We start from the raw sequence: 21,948 nt of genomic DNA, 5'->3' as shown, positions 1-21,948 counted from the left end.
ACTATCTGAGCAACTTATCTCTTTTTCACTGTGCTGCTTTGCATGTGGCACTTTCTTTAAGACGACCATTACCAGGCAGCACAGCTCTTAGAGGCTCACACATCTTTCCTCCTGGGAAGTAAAGAAGGGGCAGACTCATGTGGGAGCTCCATGAAGTCTTGTAGATGAAGGAATGTGTGCTTGGAACTGGGAGGTTGTAAGGAGCATCTGACTCCAGGGGTACATCTACTGGGAGGAGCGTTGGGCCCACTCACCCCATTTCCTCCCTGGACTTTGGCACATGCGTGAGTGAAGGCTGAGTCTCCCACGTGGATTCTCCGGGGACAGGAACCAGGTCTCCAGAAGGCAGTTACTGAGCTTTTCCTGAATGCACTGGCGCCAGGACCTCTTACCCTGAGATGCTGGGGGTGGGCCGGGAGAGGGGTGGTCACCTCCCTGCAAAGACCTGTGGGCCGGGGGAGTGTTGTCCCAGGGGAGTCGTGTCCCAGGACGTGTCCCCTTCACAGAGACCCCTCAGCTCTTCCCCCCACGGCCCGTGTCTGCTCCCAGTGACAGTGTAACTGCACATACTCGCCCCACTTCCTCTCCCCCGGCCTCTCCTCCACCACCTGAGCCAGGGTGTCACCCCGACCATAGCAAATGCTCATCAATAGATGAAGGATGGCTGTGTAGAGCCCTGCAGCAGAGCAGGACAGCAGGAAAGTGAAGACCCCGTGTCAGGGCTGTGGGAGCCCAGCGCTTTCCAGAAGGCTCACCTGGACCCCCAGCCCCATCTCTGGTCCTCAGGGCCCTGCCGGGACGTCTCTGCTCCCAACCCCTCCCTGTTCTCTCACTCACAGCACAGGGGACGAGCACAGCCGTGGGAACTGGGGCCACTTGGACCAGGTGGCCGCGCTGCGCTGGGTCCAGGAGAACATTGCCAACTTTGGAGGGGATCCAGGCTCTGTGACCATCTTTGGAGAGTCATCAGGAGCGGAAAGTGTCTCCGTTCTTGTAAGTCTTCCTGGCCCTGATGTGGCTGCTGATGGGACCCCTTGCAGACTAGCCCATCTCGTCCTGGGACCATTACTTTCAAGACCTGGATTCAAAGCTGGCCCGACTCTGTAGCCACAGCTGCGACAGACACACTCTTCCTGACCTGTGTTGCTTGAGCTGATCCTCTCCTTCTTCATCATTTTAACGTTAGGGCTCACCTCACTTCTCTTGAGATTTGGGGTGCCTGTAAATGATTAATCAGAGGAGCCGACCATGAGGTTGGTCTGAGTGTCCTGGTCTGACTACAGTTCAGGGAGACGTGAGCACTGAGAACAGGTGGGGGCCCTCTGAGGGCACCTGGTGGCTTGTCCATGCCCAGCAGGGAGGGCAGCAGGCTCTGGGGCTGAGGGATGGAGCTGGGCTGGGGGGAAGGAGAAGAGGAGGAGGGATGAGGGTGGGACAGGGGACAAGGGACACAGACGGGACCTGGGAGTGTGGTGTGGGGAGTGGGAATGAGGGAGACGCCAAGGGAGGCAAAGATGGAAATCAGATTAGAAGGTGCTGGGAGCTGTGAGAAACACTCCAGCTACCTCACATTTGAGCAGAGGCTCACATTTGAGCAGAGGGTTAACGTTATTACTGCCTTTTTTTTTTTTTTTTGTCCGCTTTGCATGTGGGATCTTCATTCCCCAACCAGGGATCCAACTTGAGCCCCCTGCATTGGGAGCTTGGAGTCTTACCCACTGGATCACCAGGGAAGTCCCCGTCACTACATTTTATGAACCTATGTTGGTTTCACAGTTCAACATTCAGAGGGAAATGTTTTTATATTTCATGAAGTGGAATACAGGAAAGGTACAGAATATCTCATAGAAGAAAAAATCATTCAGAGTTCCATTATGCATGGATACTCATGTTGAGCTGTATTTTGCTAATTCTTTTCCATAATTCACCCTGTTTATCTGACTATCCATCTATCAATCTGGCTAGAACTGTTATAATCCCTTTTTAAAATCCTTGGCTGTGCTGGGCCTTCATCGCTGCACACTTTCTGAGTGTGGGGGCATCTCAGGGCCCTGCCTTGCTGCGGAGCTCAGTTCTAGTTGCAAGGGCTTCAGAAGCTGTGGCCTACGGGCTTAGATGCTTCATGGCATGTGGAATCCTCCCAGCTTAGCGAATGAACCTGTGTCCCCTGCATTGGAAGGTGGATTCTTAACCACTGGACCACAAGGGAAGCCCTAGCTAGAAATTTTTAAACACAAACTTTCCCTAGCATTATAAAACAACATAAATATTTCTCTGAGCATTAAACACTCTTTCACATTTTTTTTTGTATAGTCAAGTAATTTCATCGTAAGAATGAAAAATAAGTTATTTATCCAATCTCATAATATTGAAACCTTGGGTTATTTCCAATTTTTACTATTATAAACAACCTGAACATTATTAAAAATTGTTATATACCTCCATGCTCATTTTCCTTAGGATAAATTCTGAGTAATGGAAACAGAAAGTCAGACTGCGCCTTTATTTTATTTATTTATTTTATATTTCCCCAGCCATTTAAAACTTTTGATTCACCTTTATTTTATTAACTAATTCTTACTTGACTGTACTTGCCGTAAGAACTGTGCCTCTGCAGTGTTGCTAGGAATTGCTAAGCTGCCTACAGATACTGTTGATTGTTATAGTCAGTGGGCGCCACACACTGCCTGTTCTGGCCCTCACTCTGCTCCTGCCCCCGTCCAGCTGAGGTTTTCTACAGAAGCCCGGCCCATGGCCTCCACGGGAGCAATCCAGGACACGGTTGTGGATGGGTGTGGCTCTTCAAGAACAGCCTCCCTGCCTCCTGTGAGCATAAACTCCCTTTCTCAACACGGTCCTCCCAGGTGTTATCTCCCCTGGCCAAGAATCTCTTCCACCGAGCCATCTCTGAGAGTGGCGTGGCCCTCACTTCCGCCCTGCTCAAGAAGGACATGAAGGCTGCAGCTGAGGTAGGTCTCACACTGGTCTGCCCCCACACCTTTTGCTCTGCTCTCCTGGAGTTGTCAAGGGCCCTTTCTTAGGGTTGAGTCTGGCTGACATCCTCAGAAAATCATAGAAGTGAGAACTGGCTGAACAGGAAGGGCGAGGACACAGCTCACCCCACCTCCCAGTTCTACCACTGAGCAAACTGGGGCAGGGAGCTGAAGTACAAGAGCCTCGCCAAGGTCAGTGAGTGATGAGGGCAGAGCTGGACTCAGGCTCATGACTCTGGTTCCAGCCCCGTGCACTTTCCACTGAACATGTTTCCCAAAGTGTGCCAGGTGGGGCGCTGGGCTTAATGTCTGTCATTGTGAGTTGTCTCGCTCGAGGTCTGAGATCAACTAGACTCATTTGCACTTTGTGGGCCTGGAGTGGCTTTTCCCTGGAGACCTTTGACCAGGCTGGGTACCTGAGAATTCTTCATGGCTTCATTGATTCATGCAACAGATCATTTGGGGATAACCTGATACCTAAATTCTATTCTCAAGGAATAGAGAGATTAATGATTACATAATTTTGCCACTTATAAAATATCAATTGTACCTAGAGCAATAAAGGAATGTATCCGAGGTCATAACAGAATCCAAAAGGAGCACTTCGTCCAGGGCATAGGGAGAGGTTATTAAGAGAGGCTTCCTGAGAAAGAAGAAAGAAATGATCAACGAGTTGAGATGAGAAGGCTAAGCAGTAAATTTCTTGGCAAGCAAGGAATATCCAGGAAACAGGAACAGGCTGTGCAAATGTCCTGTGGCTGGGGCCAATGTCTCGAGAGAGTGAGGAAGGCTGATTGGGCAGAGCAGAAATTTCAGAGGAAATCTGGAGAGAGCTGAGGATGGGACCATGGCAGGGCCATACTACACAGGATGTGGTGAGGATTGTGTCTTTATTTGGTGAGTGTTAGGAAGACGAGGAAGGGTAAGCACCACAGGGGCTCTGCTGAGGAGTGTGGCTTGGAGTCAGTGATACAGAGCGTTTGGATCAGGCTGCGAGAGCTGATTTGCAGAGCGTGGGGGCAGCACAGACTGAAGGGATTGGTAAGTAGAAAGAGAATAATAGGGGCTCCGTGAATTTTTAGAATTTTTGAGAATGTTTTCAGAATTTTCGGATATTAACAGCAGATGCCCATTAATCAGGCTTATGTCCACAAGGGGGAGCTTACTTAAAGGAAAGAAAGGTCTCAGAGATGGGACTGAATTTCACTATCAAACCGGACAAGAAATCAAAGAACGGAGAATCTGAGACTCTCATTTTACATTCTCGCTCTTCCTCTCTCCTTTACTTCTTCCTGTGCCTTTTTATTTTTCCACCACATACATACTGAGCACTGATGTCTGTCAGACACTGGAGCAGGCTCCAGGCAGCCCGTGCACACTCTCCAGGGTCCCGTCATTGTGGTGCCTGACTTCTCTTCTTCTGCATCTTCCCCTCTGGCTGCACTTTGCAACAGACTGGCCTGAGGCCAAATGGCTATTAATTGGATGAGTCCAGATTTGAAATTAGAAAGTGGGATTCTGGATTCCAGGCTCTTAAGCACCTCCTGCATGCTGCCTCTCTTTAGATGTTCAGCTTTGAGAGCATTCTGTCCACTTGAACAGAGATAAAGCAGCAGAGGCTGAGGAGTCTAACTGGCATGCCTGGGACCCAGGACCTACTGGTCTGGGGTGTTTACTGCTACCACGGACTGCCTATAGAAATGGAGGTTGGAATAGAACACTTCGGTATTGATGGAGGGAAGAGGCATGGCTCTTGAATTCTGCTGTCACCTGTGATCTCTACAGCAAATTGCTGCCTTTGCTGGGTGCAAAACCATCACCTCGGCTGTCCTTGTTCACTGCCTGAGCCAGAAGACAGAGGATGAGCTCTTGGAGATAACGCAAAAGATGGTAAGTGCACCCACTCTCTTGGAAAAACAAGCCCCCCTCCCTGGAAACATGGCCCCGGGCTTCCTCATTTTAGCTCTCCCTTTGCCCTGGACAAACTGCCTGAAACCGTTTCTCACCTCCCAGGACCAGTGTCAGCCTCTGGATCTGAATGGGGAATTTCCTTCTGTCTTTTTTTATTATGAGTATCTCAGATGTTAGCAATGACAATAAATAACAAGATGAACAACTGAACAATGACCCCTCATATTTATCAAAACTTACCTTTTCCAATCTTGTTTTCTGATATATTTTTAAGAAATTACACATTACATATGCTCAGAGATAGTTATCACCTTGAATTTTAGGAATGGGGTTATGTAGAACAAATGCTTTCAGAAACCTTACCACACCTTGTCTACAAACCACCTCAGTTATGACCCAGTGGTAGCCCAGTTTTCTAGATTTTCTGCATGTCTGCCTCAATCATGATTCTGTCATAACTGTTTATCTACCCATTCATCCATCCACCTGTTCATCCATCCATCATCGATCGTCATCTTATTATACATCCGTCCATCTATCGATGAATTCAATTCATCAGTATCTTTTCATCAGTCTAATATCAATTCATCTATAACATTCATTCATCTGTTACCAATCACCTCTTTATCTAGATTTTATCACCCATCTCTGTAAAATCAGTGAACCATCCATCAGCTAATCTGCTGGGTATAATCCATCTACCCAGCTATCACCCCAGTTCATCCATACTCCACATAGTGATCAGTTTCACCAATCCATGCATTCATTTATCCATCCAACCAGCCACCAATCCATCCGTCCACCTCTGCTAGGTGTATTGGGGGAGGTAACAGAGTAGTTGACGCGGACATCATTGGATATAGTCCCTGTTTGCAAGGAACTCTTCACGGGGAGAGACACACATAGATTTATGTGGATGAAAGGTGCTGGGAGTAGAGAGAGGAAGCATGCGTTATAATAAACTGGGCTGCTCCACAGCGAAGTTGACACTTCAGGATTGGCGGCCGTGATGGTGAGCCTTCACAGGAAGTTACAGCAGGACAGATACCCAGAAAACATCACAGTTAGAGCCAGTGGGAACTGTTGGAGTAGGCTGAGCACCTGGACTCTCTGTCCGGACCCTGGAATCCTGAGGCTAATGCTGGACTCCCCGGGGCCAACCTCCAGCACTGGACTCTGCTCTATTTCCATGGGTTCAGTCCAAAGTAGCCTTGAGTCTTGGTTTCTCAGGCTCAAATAAGGTGACCACTGTGCTCAAAGATAAACACACAACTGTTTTCTGGTTGTGTACATTTCTTTCTGAAACTCTATGAGGCACAAGAGATCCACCTTATAAGGGGGAGATTGGGTGACTTTGGGAAAACCCAGAGAACCTAAGAGTCCATATTATTCTTCTGAGATCGTCTGAGATCATGTGGAAGTGTTTCCAGGATCATCTTCTCTCCCCATTGCACACAAACACACACACACACACTCCTGAATTGTGGGCCTACAACACATAATGGAGGGATCCTTACTGGAATTTCCCCTTACAGGGTCAGGCTTTTTAGCGTCAGCATCACAAGAGAACTAGTACAGTCTTGGTAAGCTCACAACAAAGAGAATTGTGGGGTGGGCTGAATTTCAGTCAGTTTGTATGAGTCAGGATTTTCTAATGCAAGATAAGAAAACTCATCTCAAAGTGCCTTGAGAAGAGAAAGGAAGATGTTGTAACAGAATCTGCAGGTAATTCACTGACAGTCTAGGAGTCGACAGCTTCAGGCCTGGCTGGATCCAGATGCACATATGATATTACTGAGAATCTGTCTCTATATCTCAGCTTTTACCTTTCTCTGTTGGTTTCCCTCTCAGACTGATTTGTCCCCTGGGGAGGTTAAAGACAGCAACAGTACTCTAGTCTTACATACTATCTGCTTAGAAACCCTATTTCCCAACGACTGCAGCAAAAATTTGGGTAAACTCTAGTGAACTGACATGGGCACATGTCCACTGCTGAAGTAGTCCCTGTATCCAGGGATTTGGTGCACCTGAGGTCACATACAGATGCCAGAAATGGAGTGAGAGTGGGGAAGCGGGGGTCCCCCAAAGGAAAATCGGGGTGTTGTTTCCTGGAGGAACAAGAAGGGGAAACGGGTCGAGGGCAGGGCAGGCACCAACAGCAGTCCTCTGGGAGCTCCCCTCCCCCATCCCACCCCTGCATCCTGAGCTGGTGCCCAGGGGAGGGAGTCCTGCCCGCTTCCTTTCAGCCCAGCCAGGGAGGCGCCAGGAGGGAGCACTTGGTACCTTTGGGCACAGCTCACAGAGGTCAGCTTTCCTCCCAGGAAGCCTCCTCACCACAACCTCTGTCTTTGTCTTCACAGAACTTTTTCACTCTTCATTTATATGGAGACCCCAGAGAGGTAAGGACTTTTGGCTTCTTAATTACACATTTTAAGTCTTGACGCCTTAAGCTTCAGTTAATGATTAGGAAAGAATGAACTAATTCTTTCTGGGGAATCCTAGTAAATCCTACTGTTTATAGTGCTGACACCCAGAGAGGGGCTGTGACCTCCTGGGTCTCACAGCTAGGACGACCATATAATGGGACCAGAACCTGTTCCCCGACCCCCAGGCCAGCGTTCTCCATCATCAACTCTGTGTCCTTGTCCCCAGCCAGCCCCTAGTCTTGTATACATCCCTAAAAACGCCCTGTTGGGAGAAGGTGGAGGAGAAACCTCCACTGCAGGGAGTGGAGATGACTGGGTAAGGCGCTCTTCAGGAGACTTCATGAGGAGCCCGGATCGTCTCCTGGGGGGCTGCAGGGCTGACTGGCTGTGCAAGTCGCACTCTTTACAGAACTGTGGGGAGAAGAGCCATGAATCTCAGTCCTCAGGCACCACTCCCCTCCCAGCCTTGCAGGAAACTCCAGCAGAAGCCTCCCCGGGCTGAAAAACATTGAGCCCTTGTTGACTGGTGTTTTATTATCAATAAATATTACATATAACTAACTATCTGTAAGAAATGGTTATTATGTAAGGTATCTTTAAACAGAAACATTTACAGAACAAGGTTGAAATAATGTGACCAGAGGCTCTCAGGAACCTGATCCCTTATTTCGCCAAGGCAGCAACTCAGCATTCATTAAATCAGAGTCATGGTGACTTTATAGAACCTAAGTATCACGAATAATGAGAACATTACCAAGTCAAGTGGGGGTCCCGCTGCTGGCCAACGACGACCTTTATTCAGAATGCTCACAATCTGGGGTGATGGTGGACTCAGTTTCCTCCCCAAAACCACCAAGTTTCTGTTTGGCCATGAAAGTTTTTAAGAAGCAGCAGAGAAGTCATCTCAGTTCACCTCTGAGATGAGGGGTTCAGAGTGGTCACCATCCCTCTTTGCCTGCAGGCTCGTGTGCAGGTTGTAGACTCCTCCTGATCTTCCTCTATGTGTTATCTTCTTCTTACATTTGGGAGAGTCCAGATGGGTCAGCTAGGGAAGAGATCCGATCATCTGTGAATTTCTTATTCTTCATTTCTGCTTCTTTGGTCTATGGGGAAAACCAACAAGCTGGGCAGGGCATTGGGTGATTAAAAATCTGAAAGGTGTGCTTGGGCTGAAGATGAGTAGCGCATTGGGGGGCCTGGCTCAAAGGTTAATCTTACAGCTTTGCTAAAGTGACAAAAAAAGGGTAGGCTCTTTGTGAGGCTGGTTTCCTGTAAGGGGTGCTTACAAGAACTGACTGTAGATGGAGAGATGCTTAGAGATACCTTAATGTATGCTTTTCAAATTAAATACACTTTGTATTATATATTTTTATACAAATTTGAGTGAAGATTTGCCCCAGCACCTGACTACTGCCTTCTCCTGGTCAGAGTTCTGCCCTCTGGGGTCCACAGACTTAGGCCTGAGTGTGTGACCACCAGCCATGAGCACATGCTGGCTGTCAGCCCCGGCAAGTGGAGACGGGGATGCGGGTGTGACCTGGCAGGGGAAGCACAGACAATGCCCTGCCCTGTTCCCCAGAACTATCCTTTCCTGCCCACCGTGGTTGACGGAGTGCTGCTGCCAAAGATGCCAGAAGAGATGCTGGCTGAAAAGAACTTCAACACCGTTCCCTACATCATTGGAATCAACAAGCAAGAGTTTGGCTGGATTCTGCCATTGGTGAGAAAGTGCAGGCCTCATAGACTTGCCTCCGCTGCCCATCATATCACCCCTCCCATCTGTGGTCACATCACCCCTCATATCTCTGGTCATAGGACCCTTCCTTCTGCAGACCCTTCTCTGGGACCGGGCAGCTGCCCCCTTCATACAAAAGTTGACATTTCCATGGAAACCATCTCTGATGGTCCACACTGTCATCTGGGAGATGTAGCCCTGGGGACCCACATCCCCACACAGTCTCTGATTGTCCTCCCTTCCATGAATCCTGAAATGTTGGTTCCAGGAGGGCTGGTAGAGATCATCATTGGGCAGATGAAAAACCCCAGGCTTGGAACGGGCAAGGGGCTTCGGGGTTCTGGAGAGTGAGGTCTGGGACCTGAAGCCTCTCCCCTCGGGCTTGGTGCTTTCATGCCTTCTCCACAAGTCTGCCCCACTCCTGCACCCATGCTCTCAGGCATCTCACCGGGAAGAGTCAAAGGAGCCCGCGTCGTCCTGGGTTAGAATTGACTTCAAGAGTTAGGAAGTACTTTCCCTTCTGCCAAAGATAAACAAAGCCAGACACTAGGTGACATGCTAACAGATTTGATTCAGTTACACCCCTGCTCTCGGCAAAAGATCCATCATGAACTGAGCCCAGACCCTGAAATGAATGCCTGGGTTTGTTAGCTGGCATTTATCTGGAGAAGAAACAAACTTCTGTCTTTATGACAGGAGGCAGTGGTGTCAGTAAAATCAAAGCCCCCACTGAAGTTAGGCTTTTTCATCTCACAGAGACTAGAGGAGAGACCAAGAATTATCCCCTGAATGTTTGTTGTTCATAGAGATGACTCTCAGATCCTTGAGGAAACAGTTTGGGGTAGAAGAGTTACATCTAAAGCGGTAAAGAAAAGATAATTGCAAGGTTTCTAAAGTAACTGCTCTAAGAAGGGTTTCATGGACCTACCTGCCCATTACCAGGTTTGGCTGAAACAAGCAGTAAAGTTTCCTGGCAGCCCAGAGCTCTTTAAGGGGGCCTGCGATCATCCTGGGGACATGGCCTTGAGCATTCTGCAGCTGTCCTGGAGTCTGGTCAAGTCTCTTAGGACAGAGTTTTGATGAAGTTGTTATGTGCAGAGTTCTGTGGTTCTCCAGCCTGTTTTCAGAGGTTTTACCGAAGGACCAAAGTCATAATGGCAGGATTTGGGGCTTTCTTCGTTATCTGACACGGCAGGGTATTTATGGGGCTGTGTCCTCTGCCCCAGAGCCTTCGACTTCAACACTAGGCTGGCTGAAACCTTCCCTTTCTGTCTTGATGACGACTGTGGGAACTCTAAGCCTAAATGTGTGTGTGTGTCTGTGTGTGTGTATTTGTATATATGTACGTATATATATGTATGTATATATATATGCTTCCCTGGTGTCTCAGTGGTAAAGAATCTGTCTGCTAAGCATGAGATGTGCGTTCGATCCCTGGGTCAGAAAGATGCCCCTGGAGTAGGAAATGGCTACCCACTTCAGTATTCTGGAAAATCACATGGACAGAGGAGCCTGGAAGGTCCATGGGGTCACGAAGAGTCAGACACGATTTAGAGACTGAGCATGCACACGTGTGTGTGTGTGTCCACACACACAAAGACTGGGACAGCTTCTGTTAACAATTCCGTTATTCTCGTTGCACTCCTTGATCTCTGGATGTGAAAGTCCATTTGATTCATTGATTTTACCCAATTCATGAAAGACCCAAGCCCATCAAGACATGACAAAGTGACCTCAGCCCGCATTAGTTTGCTCTCTTGGTCACTTTGGAGTTTCCTGCCATTACCTGATGCTTTCACGATTGCTTAACCTTTGTTTTAACAGTTCATGAGATATCCACTCTCTGAAGACAAGCTGGACCAGAAGACGGCCACATCACTCGTGTGGCAGTCCTACCCCATCCTGGTAAGAGGCCAGGAATCACAGGAACTCAGGGGTGTGAAGATGCAGCATGGCTTCTAGAGTGAAAGTGAGGAAGCTGCTCACCTTTTCAGTGATTGTTTATTGCAATAGAGTTTTTCAGGTGGCAAAGGACTGATTAAAAGTGGTTATCTCATGCCATTTTAGTGAGATGACTTAAGTTTATTTTGTGATTGTCAGAGGGCTTTACAAAAAATAACCTACATTAGATTTTGCTTATGTGCATGAAAAGCTACCGTTTTGTTTCCATGACTTAAATGGTTTTGTCTGCACAGATAATTCGTAAGTCTGGTCTCCATTTTGTATTTAATTTTAACAGTGGTCACTTTCACTTGATCTATTTCAGAGCATTCCTGAGGAACTGGCTCCAGTGGCCACTGACAAGTATTTAGGAGGGACAGATGACCCTGTCAAAAAGAAAGGCCTGTTCCTGGACTTGATAGCAGATGGAATGTTTGGTGTCCCATCTGTGAACGTGGCCCGTCGCCACAGAGGTGAGTCCGCACATTGAACAGGCGGGGGTCACCGCCACGCCACCATCACTGACTCCTGCCCAGACCTTGGCACAAACAGATAGGTGGGAACTGCGGACGGTCATCCATCCAAAACTGATCGCATCTGGGGCCCTGTCCTGCTTTGGTTTCCACCAGAAGCAGGCTCTGAGAAAAGGATCCAAATGCAGGTAGTGTATTTGGGGGTGATCCCAGATAACACTGGTAGAGGAGTGGGGAAGGGACATGAATGGAGAAGGAAGTCAGTCTGCACGGTGCTGTCAGGGGAGTGTCCGCCACGGACACCTGGCGCTGGGGAGCTCGGGGAAACCAGCAGAAGACGGAGCTCTGGCTACCAAAGACCTCCGGCAAAGAGCTGCAGCTATGGGAGGTAGAACTCAGGCCAGTGTTCTGGGAAGCAGAGAACGTGGGGAAGCACCGACAGCCTCTGCCCAGGGGCCCCTCACCTGAATTACAGTAGTCTGTGCGGCCACAGGGTGCATATTGGAGGATTTGTCTTAGAAGTCTCCAGGGTCAGAGCTAGCTGCAATCTAGTTTGTTAGCCAGGGGAGCTGGGAATACCATGAGGCCAAGCGTAGGATCAGTAGTGTTGTCCGGGGGACTTCACTGATGGCCTGTGCTTCAGACTCTGTGCCTCCAAGGCAGAGGGCAGAGGTTCGAGCCTTGATCAGGGAACTAACAGCCTGCATGCTGTGCCATGCAGCCAAAAAAAAAAGGAGTGTTTTCTGGGACCAAGAAAGTGCAAAGGACTGAGCACTGGAAGAGTAGGAGCAGGTGGTCTGGTAAATGTCAATGTCTGTGGCCAACTTACGTTTATCCCAGTGGTGCTGTGTCTACCACAGGACCGTCCAACGTTGATCCGAGGCCGTGTGTGGGGTGTGAGGTCAGGGATGGATGAGCCCACCTGGAGAAGAGGTGTTCCTTTTGGGTACCTTCTGAGTTCCTCTCAGGGCCCTTCCTTTCCTGGAGCCCTCCCTCATTCACCTAGTCTGCAAGCCAGGAGATGGTGCTTTGATCCAGACCTCTCTGCCTAACCGTGCTAGGAGGGTTTTAAATTGGAGACTTTATAAGCAACTAAAGTGTAGCTACAGCTGACATATTCTGTCCCCAAGCATTCAGTAATTTGGAGGTGCTAGCTACCACTTCCTCCTTTCGGGCTGCCTGGAGTCAAATTGTCCATGTACTTGGTCTTGCCTCTTGCTGTGTGTCTGATTTGTAGGATCGCCCTCTGCATCCGTGCCACCCCCAGCCATGCTAGGCTTGCGTTTTCTTTTATCTGACTTCTCACAACTTTGTGTTTTTTCCTGTTTTTTACACTTTTTATTTTATATTGGAGTGTACCCCGTTACCCATCCTGTGATCATTTCAGATGGACAGCAGAGAGACTCAGTCATATATGTACATGACACATCACAACTTTGAATTCAGGGTCTTATTGCCAGCACTTCTTGGAGTTTATCAATGTTATGTTTTCATTGTTGTAGTTCTCTCAATCTCTTTTTGATTAAAAAACATGTTACTCTAAAAAAAAAACATTTTCTGAATCTGAAGTTAATCTTACCATTGAAACAGTTTTGAAAATAGGGGAACATATACAGGAGCAACTATATATCACTCATAATTCCTTCACCTAAAGTATGAGCTATAAAGTTTTGACATATTTTCTTTTATTAATCTTTCCGTGTCTTAGGTATAATGTTAAAATTAATTATTATATTGTCCACAGAACACTGTATTGCAGTCATTTCCTCATTGTCAGTGCTGTTTCATGAAAAATCTCAATTATTTCATGGCACGATGGATTAAATTTCCTTTAGTGTCCCTGTCCCAGTGGATATTTAGCCAGGTTGCTCATTTTAATGCTAGACACAGCATCATACTCAGCCTCATGTGCATATATCTTTAGCCAAGTCTCAAATCATTTTCCTGGGGTTGAATTAAGAAGTGAAACTATTAAGCTGGGCTGTTGGAGCGTTTTAATGTTCTTGATACATTTTGTGAAATTGCTTTCCAGTGTGTGAGAGTGCAAATTTCTTAATGATCTCACTTGGGATAGTCAGGTGAAAAGAATGAAAATAATGCTGCCAATTTTATTTTTTATTTTTTTGCTTGCTCTAATTTGTTTTTTTTTTTCATTTATTTTTATTCATTGGAGGCTAATTATTTTACAATATTGTAGTGGTTTTTGCCATACATTGACATGAACCAGGCATGGATTTACATGTGTTCCCCATCCCGATCCCCCCTCCTGCCTCCCTCTCCATCCCATCCCTCTGGGTCTTCCCAGTGCACCAGCTCTGAGCACCCGTCTCATGCATCCAACCTTGGCTGGTGATCTGTTTCACCCTTGATAGCACACTTCTTTCAATGCTGTTCTCTCTGAACATCCCACCCTCACCTTCTCCCACAGAGTCTAAAAGTCTGTTCTGTACATCTGTGTCTCTTTTTCTGTTTTGCATATAGGGTTATCGTTACCATCTTTTAAAATTCCATATATATGCATTAGTATACTGTTTTGGTCTTTATCTTTCTGGCTTACTTCACTCTGTATAATGGGCTCCAGTTTCATCCATCTCATTAGAACTGATTCAAATGAATTCTTTTCAATGGCTGAGTAATATTCCATAATGTATATGTACCACAACTTTCTTATCCATTCGTCTGCTGATGGGCATCTAGGTTGCTTCCATGTCCTGGCTATTATAAACAGTGCTGCGATGAACATTGGGGTACACTTGTCTCTTCCAGATCTGGTTTCCTTGGTGTGTATGCCCAGGAGTGGGATTGCTGGGTCATATGGCAGTTCTATTTCCAGTTTATTAAGGAATCTCCACACTGTTCTCCATAGCAGCTGTACTAGTTTGCATTCCCACCAACAGTGTAAGAGGGTTCCCTTTTCTCCACACCCTCTCCAGCATGTATTGCTTGTAGACTTTTGGATAGCAGCCATTCTGTCTGGCATGTAATGGTACCTCATTGAGGTTTTGATTTGCATTTCTCTGATAATGATTGATGTTGAGCATCTTTTCATGTGTTTGTTAGCCATCTGTATGTTTTCTTTGGAGAAATGTCTGTTTAGATCTTTGGCCCATTTTTTGATTGGGTCATTTATTTTTCTGTAATTGAGCTGCAGGAGTTGCTTGTGTATTTTTGAGATTAATCCTTTGTCTGTTTCTTCATTTGCTATTATTTTCTCCCATTCTGAAGGCTGTCTTTTCACCTTGCTTATAGTTTCCTTTGTTGTGCAAAAGCTTTTAAGTTTCATTAGGTTCCATTTGTTTATTTTTGCTTTGATTTCCAACATTCTGGGAGGTGGGTCATAGAGGATCCTGCTGTGATTTATGTCGGAGAGTGTTTTGCCTGTGTTCTCCTCTAGGAGTTTTATAGTTTCTGGTCTTAGATTTAGATCTTTAATCCATTTTGAGTTTATTTTTGTGTATGGTGTTAGAAAGTGTTCTAGTTTCATTCTTTTACAAGTGGTTGACCAGTTTTCCCAGCACCACTTGTTAAAGAGGTTGTCTTTTTTCCATTGTATATCCTTGCCTCCTTTGTCAAAGATAAGGTGTCCATAAGTTCGTGGATTTATCTCTGGGCTTTCTATTCTGTTCCATTGATCTATATTTCTGTCTTTGTGCCAGTACCATACTGTCTTGGTGACTGTGGCTTTGTAGTAGAGCCTGAAGTCAGGCAGGTTGATTCCTCCAGTTCCATTCTTCTTTCTCAAGATTGCTTTGGCTATTTGAGGTTTTTTGTATTTCCATACAAATTGTGAGATTATTTGTTCTAGTTCTGTGAAGAATACCGTTGGTAGCTTGATAGGGATTGCATGGAATCTATAGATTGCTTTGGGTAGTATAGTCATTTTCACAATATTGATTCTTCCAATCCATGAACACGGTATATTTCTCCATCTATTTGTGTCCTCTTTGATTTCTTTCATCAGTGTTTTATAGTTTTCTATATAGGTCTTTTGTTTCTTTAGGTAGATATACTCCTAAGTATTTTATTCTTTTTGGTGCAATGGTGGATGTATTCTTTCCTTAATTTCTCTTTCTGTTTTCTCATTGTTAGTGTATAGGAATGCAAGGGATTTCTGTGTGTTCATTTTATATCCTGCAGCTTTACTATATTCATTGATTAGCTCTAGTAATTTTCTGATAGAGTCTTTAGGGTTTTCTATGTAGAGGATCATGTCATCTGCAAACAGTGAGAGTCTCACTTCTTCTTTTCCTATCTGGATTCCTTTTATTTCTTTTTCTGCTCTGATTGCTGTGGCCAAAACTTCCAAAACTATGTTGAATAGTAGGGGTGAGAGTGGGCACCCTTGTCTTGTTCCTGATTTTAGGGGAAATGCTTTCAATTTTTCACCATTGAGTTTAAAGTTTGCTGTGGGTTTGTCATATATAGCTTTTATTATGTTGAGGTATGCTCCTTCTATTCCTGCTTTCTGGAGAGTTTTTATCATAAATGGATGTTGAATTTTGTCAAAGGCTTTTTCTGCATCTATTGAGATAATCATATGGTTTTTATCTTTCAGTTTGTTAATGTGGTATATTACAATGATTGATTTGCAGGTATTAAAGCATCCTTGCATTCCTGGGATAAAGCCCACTTGGTCATGATGTGTGATCTTTTTAATATGTTGTTGGATTCTGTTTGCCAGAATTTTGTTAAGGATTTTTGCATGTATGTTCATCAGTGTTATTGGCCTGTAGTTTTCTTTTTTTGTGTCATCTTTGTCTGGTTTTGGAATTAGGGTGATGGTGGCCTCATAGAATGAGTTTGGAAGTTTACCTTCTTCTGCAATTTTCTGGAAGAGTTTGAGTAAGATAGGTGTTAGCTCGTCTCTAAGTTTTTGGTAGAATTCAGCTGTGAAGCCATCTGGTCCTGGGCTTTTGTTTGCTAGAAGATTTCTGATTACAGTTTCGATTTCCGTGCTTGTGATGGGTCTGTTAAGATCTTCTATTTCTTTCTGGTTCAGTTTTGGAAAGTTATACTTTTCTAGGAATTTGTCCATTTCTTCCAAGTTGTCCATTTTATTGGCATAGAGCTGCTGGTAGTAATCTCTTATGATCTTTGTATTTCAGTGTTGTCTGTTGTGATTTCTCCATTTTCATTTCTAATTTTGTTGATTTGGTTCTTCTCCCTTTGTTTCTTGATGAGTCTGGCTAATGGTTTGTCAATTTTGTTTATCTTTTCAAAAAACAGCTTTTAGCTTTGTTGATTTTTGCTATGGTCTCTTTAGTTTCTTTTGCATTTATTTCTGCCCTAATTTTTAAGATTTCTTTCCTTCTACTAACCCTGGGGTTCTTCATTTCTTCCTTCACTAGTTGCTTTAGGTGTAGAGCTAGGTTATTTATTTGACTTTTTTCTTGTTTCTTGAGGTAAACCTGTAATGCTATGAACCTTCCCCTTAGCACTGCTTTTACAGTGTCCCATAGGTTTTGGGTTGTTGTGTTTTCATTTTCATTTGTTTCTATGCATATTTTGATTTCTTTTTTTATTTCTTCTATGATTTATTGGTTATTTGCTGTCAACTTTATATAAGTCCTTCCTCACCAAAAAAAGGAGAACCTCACTTTGTTTTAGTTTACGTATATTTTATTACTAGCTTTCTCCCACCTTCTACTTCTCTTGTAGCTCCTAAGTGTTATTATTGAAATCTCTGTCCTACGTTTCTGTGAAGATTATGTTGTGATTGTGGGAATTTTTTGTAAAATAAATCTCAATAGTTTAAGGTGAAACAGTTAAAAAAAACAAAACAATAAGAGGAAGGGAAAGAAGATGATCATAACTGAGTTCTGTCACGCACACTAGGTCTTTCTTGTATGGTTGGGTCCTGAGTTTCTTTCTCTTTTTTGCCCACAATATGCGGCATACTGGATCCTGATTCCCTGAGCAGGGATTGAACCTGCACCCCCTGCAGTTGAAGTGCAGAGTCTTAACCACTTGGCCTCCAGGGAAGCCCCCTGAGTTCTAACACTTGTGAGTGGCAGAGGCAAGAGTAGACACCCTCGTCACAAAAATCTCTGCTCGACCCTGCAGCACCTGGTTAGCACGTGGACTATGGAGCCGTGGAAGGATTGTTTCTTCCAAACAGCACCTCTTGCTAAACCAAGAATGACATGATGGGGTAGAAAAGGGAGGCAACTAAATTATTCTCCATCCTCCTGTCAGGGTGGTGAATATTCTTACACCATGGAGTGGACAAATGTTTAATAATATAAAGAAATTATTATAGTCATTACAAAACTACATATCCAATAATACCCTTATTTTTTATACATAAGTACTAAAGTATTAGCAGAGGTTTCTCTGAGTGGTGTGATTATAAGTGAGCATTGTGTTCATTTTCCTTTATCTGTATTTTCAAAACGTGATAGTGTCACAAACTGGGGAGAAGTTGTGATATCTCCCCACCAGTCTGCCTTGGGGCCTGACCCTTCCCCTTCAGAGTCACTGGCTGCGGCATAACGATCAATGCAAAGCACAGAGGTCCCCAGGTGGGTGGCCCACGAGAAAGCCCTGAAGGAGAAAGATGGGCATCTCTGCTGAGCATCAGCAGGAAAAGTAACATCTTCTTGGGGCTTCAAGGGAGGGTGGAGAGAGGGGAGTGAGGAGGGGAAGAGAGAGGCCAGGAGAGAGGGCCTGTCCATTTCCTCAGCCCCTTCTCCCTTCTGCCACTGCTGAACACTCCCCAGGCGATGCAGGAAGCAAGACACGTGAGAGGACAGACAAAAAGGAAATGCTGGATTGCGGTTTCCTGAGACACGGGGAGTAAATTGTCCTCTTTCTGCATGGGTTTGTGTTTCAATATCTGCACTTTCAGGCCAGCAACTTGAATTTCCTTGAATCTGCTTCACTTTTAGTAGGTGAGAAAAACACTGGGAATGCTCAAAAATAGGCAGACTCGAAGGCACCTGTTGTGCTGCAGGGATTCTCCACAGGAATGAAAAGCATCCTGCTCTCAATGAAATGTGGGTTTCCCAGCTGGCACTAATGCTAAAGAATCAAGAGACATGAGAGATGCTGGTTCGATCCCTGGGTTGGGAACATCCCCTGGAGAAGGGCATGGCAACCCACTCCAGTATTATTGCCTAGAGAATCCCATGGACAGAGAAGCCTGCCGGGCTATAGTCCGTCCAGTGGCAAAGAGTCAGACAAGACTGAAAAGTCTTAGCACACACATATCAATGAAATGCATTAGTATGTCTGTGTACATAAGCAGTATGTATCTAGACGTTCTGGTATGTGAATGTATTGGTAGGCAAAGACATTTCTATGTATTGACCCAGTGCCTCTATAATGATAGTTATATTGAATTAATTTCCTCAGAGTTTCAACATTTATTCATTCATTCAATAAACACCTGGCTCAATCCAGTTCTACCTCCACCACTAACACACCCTTAAGTCATAGAATTTTCCCAAATTCTTTCTCTACTGTGCTAATAACCAGGGGCTTCCTGCAGGGACACACAGCGTCTGGCATACAGTTGGTTCTCACGGTGGGCAGCTGCTAATAATATTGTTGTTGTCACTCAGGACCAGGTGTGCCACCAATTTCCTGATTCCTAACGCCCTCTCGAGACCCTGATACCATGCAGGTGTGTGTCTGCTGAAACGAACTGTGTATGAATCCATGTCTTACAGATGCCGGAGCCCCAACCTACATGTATGAGTTTCGTTATCGCCCAAGCTTCTCATCAGAGCTGAAACCAGAGACGGTGATAGGAGACCACGGGGATGAGCTCTTCTCTGTCTTTGGGGCTCCATTTCTGAGAGGTGATGGCCCTTTGATGACTATAAGCTTGGAGTTAGAAGATCGGGGTTCAAGTTTTGATTTGGTGACCTTGGGCAAGTTCCTCCTTCTCTCCAGGTCTTACTTTCACCAAAACAACGTTGAAGGATAAAGGGTCCCAACCTTTTTTTTTGCCCTAATGTACATGGTGAAGAATGCATATCCTTGTGCCCTCACCCATGGTCACTCTAAGAATCGAGACCTGGGCATCAGCAAGAAGGGAGGTGGGTCACCGGCAGGGCCCTGCTCAGGGCTAGAAGGCCACCGCTCACTCCGCACTCGTAAGAGCATAGGAGACTGGGAGTGAGAGTAAGGTTAGAACCACTGTTAACCTTGAACCAGGACTAATGTGGCTGTATATCTAACCATGCATCTAAAGCTCATATCTTTTAAAATTAAGTATATTTAAATTATAGTATTTTAAAGAATACCTCTCACGAATGTCCTGAAGGTCTTTAATGTCTTCACCATCAGCAGTTATAAACAACGTGGGTGTTACACACCCCAGGGCCGTGCCTCTGGACACTTCCTGATGGATGACTATTTGGGAATCTTGCAGCTTGGTTCTTTTTCAGATTCTGTGAAAATGTGTGTGGGTGAAGGAAACTGAGAAAAGACCTAAAGGAGAGCATCCTGGGAGGTGGGGTTAGTCTAGCAACAGCCCTGTGTCGCTGAAACGCTGCAGGGGAAGGGCAGTCGGGTGGGCACAGAAGACAAGGCGACAGCTTATGGATGGATTCCGACCCTCACTGAGCCCTGGCGGCTCAGATGGTAGAGAATCCACCTGCAATGTGGAAGACCGGGCTTCGATCCCAGGGTTGAGAAGATCTCCTGGAGAAGGGAACGGCAACCCCCACCAGTATTCTTGCCTGGAAAATGCCATGGACAGAGGAGCCTGGCGGGGTACAGTCCATGGGGGTCACAAAGAATCCGAACGACTGAGTGACTTGCGATGAGTCCACTGTCAGTGGTGACAGTCAAGCTTAAAGTGTGCTTGAATAACCCAAGATCTTTTTACAATGCAGGATTTGACTTGGTAGGCCCGGAGTAAGGGCCCCATTTCTGAATTTCTAACAAGTTCTCAAGGGCTGCTGTTGCTCACAAACCACACTTGGAGTAGCAATGGCTTTGTCTCCTCCTCACAGATGGTGCATCAGAAGAGGAGATCAATCTCAGCAAGATGGTGATGAAATTCTGGGCCAACTTTGCTCGGAATGGGTGAGCGGCTCGCAGAGACAGAGTGGGGTTTGGAAGGGACAGGGGACAGGGTTGGGGGAGCTTCCGACATGTGATGGTCAAACACCCCACCATGTGACCTCTGACATGAGAGCTCCCTGTGATGGACTGGCTGCCCAAGACATGGTCAGTCTCCTGGCTCTGGAGGCATATGAGCCTTTGGCAGAAATGAAGCCACGGGATCGCTGACCATCTCAGAGGGTGGTTGGGACCACCCTGTCACTTAGGCGAATTTCTATTTGATTCTGTTTCAGGAACCCCAATGGGGAGGGGCTTCCCCATTGGCCAGTATATGATCATAATGAAGGGTACCTTCAGATTGGCGTCAACACTCAGGTATCCAAGAAGCTGAAAGACGAGGAGGTGGCTTTCTGGAACGAGCTTCTGTCTGAAAGGCCATAAAGAAGGCACCACAGTTAAAACATGCTGAGCTGCGAACAGGACGCTCAACTGGACCCCAAACAAGGCTTTCTCTAGAAATGTCTATGTGTCAAAGAGGCATCTTATTATGTAGTCTGAAGGGGGGAGGGGGAGTTTCTGTTTCTGTGGCCTCAGTTTGGAAATAAATGTTCCTTTGCAGACCAAGTCAATATCTTTGTCTTGCGCTGGAATAAAGCCATCCTCCTTAGTGAGAGCAGGATGAAGACAGTGGGTACCCTTGGCAGGAAGGTGCTCTGGCCGTTCTGGCTCGATCTCTGGGCGGGCAGAGTGGAGCAGGCTGGGCCCTGGGAGGTGCTGAGGGGGATGCTGCATCAGATCCATGCCTCTGGGCCATGCACAGCTCCAATGAGAGGATGTGGGGGACCAGAGTGCCATGTCCCCCTTGTCCATGTGGAGCTGCCTGTAGAGATGGAGGCGACACAGACTGAGGATGTCCCTGGAGTGGGAAAGGGGACTGCACATGGTGAGACTGAGGCATGGCTGCCTGGCCCTTCCTGGCCCTCCCGCAATCTGCACTTCTCCCTTCAACTTACGGATTGTCCCTCCAGGCCCCTCCCTGGGGCCATCTCTTCCATCTCATCTGAACCCTTTCTGTGGCCTGGACCACATCAGGGCCAAGCAGTAACCACCTTGGAGTGAGTCCCTGAAGTGTTACCTGAAAACTGTCTCTTTCAGAATGGCTGGGTGATTTTATGGCTTCTCCTGGGTTGTAGAAATCTCAAAGTAATGCCATTTCCACCTTAACACAAAAAAATTATATTATCCTTAAAGTCATGACATTTTCTGACTGTTTCAGAGTGGCTGCTAGGCAAACAATTACCCTGAAGTCTCAAGGAACACAGGCACTGTGGAGGAGAGATGGAATGCAAACGCTGGCTGACGGCCAGCAGGTGGAAGATGGAGTCACTGCATGTGTGAGTAGAATGAGTCTAAAATGTGAATCAACTGCAAAAGGCCGACGGTGGGCGAGTACG

At 46.1% G+C, this 21,948-nt stretch overlaps 1 pseudogene; it reads left to right on the top strand.

The window, feature by feature from the left end:
- Positions 1–21,118, top strand: part of LOC122420091 — a 31,722-nt pseudogene extending 10,604 nt beyond the window's left edge.
- The last annotated feature ends 830 nt before the right edge of the window (positions 21,119–21,948 follow it).

This window comes from Cervus canadensis, chromosome 18 (genome assembly GCF_019320065.1).
Source record: "Cervus canadensis isolate Bull #8, Minnesota chromosome 18, ASM1932006v1, whole genome shotgun sequence".
Lineage (NCBI taxonomy): Eukaryota > Metazoa > Chordata > Mammalia > Artiodactyla > Cervidae > Cervus > Cervus canadensis.
The sequence above is the reverse complement of the archived record's forward strand: the minus strand, read 5'-3'. Positions and strand labels throughout refer to the sequence as shown.